A 3971-nucleotide genomic window follows, 5' to 3' on the forward strand; every position below is an offset into this window, starting at 1 on the left:
CATTTAAAACAATAAAAGCATAATAATTAAAAGTTGTGACTGTAACTGTAAACTCTTGCGGAATACTTATTTAAACTACTTCTATGTCTTATTTTACTTATCATAAGTTACTAAGGGGTTCCCATAAACCCACTTAGCCAATTACTAACTTTTACGTTTTTACTTACCCGAACATGGTTCACTAATTAAATTACTGCGAATGCACCACAAAAATTCAGACCTTCCACTCAGGTTATAGTTTTTTCTTACTTAATTCCCTTTCTAAAAAGCTATCACACGCTATGATCGGAGCACGTTTGCTCCGGATATCGCCGTTTGAAGTTGGATAAGCAAAACAACCAACCAACCCCAAAACAGCTCAAAACCTCTCTCACTCCTCGAATTACTGCAGAAAATTCACTCATCCAATTGCTCTCAAATTTTTATTCTATAAACTAGACACCTCAATCTTCGATTTGATATATCATACGCTTAATTTGACCAAGAAATGAAGCAGGAATAAAATTCCCAAAACTGGACCAAAACAGCCCCCAAGTGTAGGGCAAAACAGGGAAGTTGTGTTCACTGACTTCCACAGGGCTGCGCACAACCCATAAAATTCTAATATTTTTACAAAATGTAGGGGACATCTCAAACTTCAAAAAGGCGTATGGCACGTCCCTATCGGACCTCTATGGAGGGAGATATGCTCTCCCGAAGTTCACCTAAAATCTGCCAATTCTACAGAAAATTCGCCAGAGTTTCCTTTGTTTTTCCTTAAATCCCCAAATTTACATAAGCTTGCTAATACCACAAATATACCTAATAATCCAATGGGTGGCACACACAACGACCAGCAATGCCTTGGGGCTCTTACAACCCACAATATACAACAATTCCATATCATATACAGTAGTATACATACATGATCCATAACTCTATATATATCATATCAAAAAGGTGACTCTGTGCCATAACTACAACATCCTACATCAACCTACATAAACATAATACATCACAGTGTCACAATATATACAACAGACTCCCAAAATAAGCAGGCAACATATATGCTCAGATCTACTCATCAACCATGGGCCTCTTGCCCCGAGAACGATCGTCAACTGCTGCGATACCTGAAATATATCCCCATAACGCGGGGTGAGAATGAATCTCAATAAACTTGGGGTTTATGGAGCAGTCTCCACCCAAGAGTCCACTTCCTGCAAGAAAATATCAAGTACCAAGACATAGATAACACCATATAATCCATATTAGAATTTCTGTATCATATATCTTTTCAAATAATTCTCATTTATTCTTATAATGTACTTTCTTATTAATCTTAAGTATGTTCATGTCTTATGTATGAATAAGGCTTCCATCTTATATTTGTAATGTCGTATCATATTCAATAGCATACTCATAATGATTAGAGAACTAAAGTATTATCGGCTATACCTTATGTATACCGTGAATATCCATAATTGTTTCCTCTGTTCAGAAACCATAACTTACACTTCCAAGGCTTTATTTCATTGAAGATCATATCATATTAACTTATCATAACATAAATAATATCATATGCATGCACTATATGAATGCAACTACGCAAAGTATCAATATTAACAACAATTATATCCATACGGAAACCATAATCGCCACTGATCATGGCGGAACAAAAAGGCTGAGAAAACTCCTAACCGAAAGCTTACCTGTCGTCTCTTTCCTGCTGCTAACTTGCTATTTAATAACCCGTACACTTGGTTGTCTACAAGTTGTTCGTCCACCTACTTCATCTGATTACACTCTGTTACCGTACATATAAAAGTACCATTAATTTCCAATGAAACATACATTACTTGAAATCCGAATAATTATATTCATATGTTAATTTCATAACCAACTTGACAACTTCATTTCCCTTGACAGTTCATGCCATCCCATAAGTTTACAACTTAATTTATACTTTATGACTTAGAGTCTCAATTAGTTAATTAATTTACTAATTTATAGTTAACATTTCATACACTTTTAACAAAGCTTCACGTATCTTAAACCATTTGAATCATACTTACTTATTCTAGGAAAATGCTATAAATCAATCACTTGAATTGAAAACACATAATCTATGCCCATTATTCCTTTATGGCCGAACTCTATATATAAACACATATACAATTCTTTTGGTTGTCATGTTTAACTAATTAGCTTAATTCTTGTGAAAGCATTCATACACTATTATTCCATTAACTTGACATAAAACTAACATCAATTTCCTTAGCCATTTAATACATATTGGTCGAATAGTTACATATACATATACTCATGGATTTACCATTTCATCTTAGTTAATTCCTTGTTTGATCACTAAGTAGTCTTATATAAACTATTACATAACTTTTTCATCAAAACTCTAACATAAACATAGTCTACATCCTAGACTTAATTAAGATTTCACACTTTATGTTTGGTTCAAATACTAGCCAATCATCATTAAATGTCCCAAGGATCATTGTTTTACATAACCAATGAATTAAACACTTAATTTGCACAATTAATTCTAAAGGGCCGAAATACACACTTTTTTTACAGCATCAACATCCTGTGCCATTTTAATCACGAAAAATTCATCTTAACTACGATTCCCCTGAATTTTGGACATGTTATAGTAGACACTTAAGGCTTTAATTTGGCGCAAACCACAATCCATTTGAAGTCTTGTAGCTTCAGATATGAATTTTTAAACATAACAGCCCCTATGTTGATCCTAAAAGGTCCATAAAGTTCTTTTGAAATTCCTATACTTCATTCTTTTTACAAACCAACTCTAAATCATATTACACTTACATTTCCACATACAACTTGATTAAACACATCCTTTAACTATTTTATCACATGATGACCGATTTGCCTAGCTCAAGGTTTAATGAATTCTCTTTCAATTTTTCTATCACTTGAACCTTTAATTTGTCATCTCAATTTCATGTATTTAACTTAGGAAATATTACAAACACTTGGTGTGCACATCTTTACACCCAAAATCTGAACCATATAGAGTTCATTAAACTCATCCCTTATGTGATTTCAATTTCTTTTTGTAGTATAGAAAACCAATCCATCACAACAACTCATTAACCCACTTAAACATCAATAAAACCACTTAAATTCATCATTAAACCAACATCAAAATTATCATCATAAACAGCCCTATATCATGAATATCATCATTATTTCTAAGAATTTACTCAAGGGAGTGCAGGTTTAATACCTTAGATAGCCTAACCAATAACTATTGATGACTTCCCTAAGCTTAGAACTATGGAATCAATCCATTCTCTCCTTCCTTTCCATGTGCAGGCGCTGCTGTCCAGAGGAGAAAAGAAGAGATTTAAAGCTTCCCAAAGTTAGAAAAATGGTGGGTTAGAATGATGGGGTGCTAAGCTACCTTTTCTATGTTGGAGTCTAGATGAAATGGTGACCAAATCATCAAGTTCTCTCTTGCCCTTTCTCCATTGAAGCTCACGAACTAAGGAAGAAGAAAGAAAGAGGAGTGCAGCGTGAAAAAAAGAAAGGAAGAGAAGGGACCGCCTAATTGAAGCCATGTAGTCTTAGTTTATTTATTTATTTATTTTTTTGACAACAGGTCACTTTCTCATTGGTTTAAACAACCAAACTACTTGCTTGTTGCTTTCTTCTTAAACTCTACGGCCCACATAAGTGATAAGAAAGGAAGTATAACACCTCACAATTTTAAATCAAGTAATTAAAATATTAAGTGAGCAATCAAGTGATGGATTAGTGAAAATCCTAAAGATTAAGCCAAAATACAAAGAAAGGGCAAAACAGTAATTAGCCAACACGCAACCCTAGGTAGATAAAAATTGAGTAGAAGGTCTCCGATGATAAAAATAACCCTGGAAATGGATTCAGAACGAAAAATTGAGTGGACAGGCAAGTTTCAGAAAAATCAGTGAATAGTGTTTTTCGCGGGT

General features: G+C 33.8%; 1 long non-coding RNA gene across 1 annotated transcript; it reads right to left on the minus strand.

The window, feature by feature from the left end:
* Window positions 1–837: 837 nt before the first annotated feature.
* Window positions 838–3483, minus strand: LOC133317002 (uncharacterized). Its single transcript, XR_009752278.1, has 3 exons — window positions 3248–3483; window positions 1692–1786; window positions 838–1112 (listed from the first exon to the last, which is right to left on the minus strand). It is a non-coding gene; the product is annotated as an uncharacterized LOC133317002 (long non-coding RNA).
* Between the last annotated feature and the right edge of the window lie 488 nt (window positions 3484–3971).

This window comes from Gastrolobium bilobum, unplaced genomic scaffold (assembly GCF_033153095.1).
Source record: "Gastrolobium bilobum isolate Gb01-03AN ecotype WA unplaced genomic scaffold, APGP_CSIRO_Gbil_v1 utg149485, whole genome shotgun sequence".
NCBI classification, from domain to species: Eukaryota; Viridiplantae; Streptophyta; class Magnoliopsida; order Fabales; family Fabaceae; genus Gastrolobium; species Gastrolobium bilobum.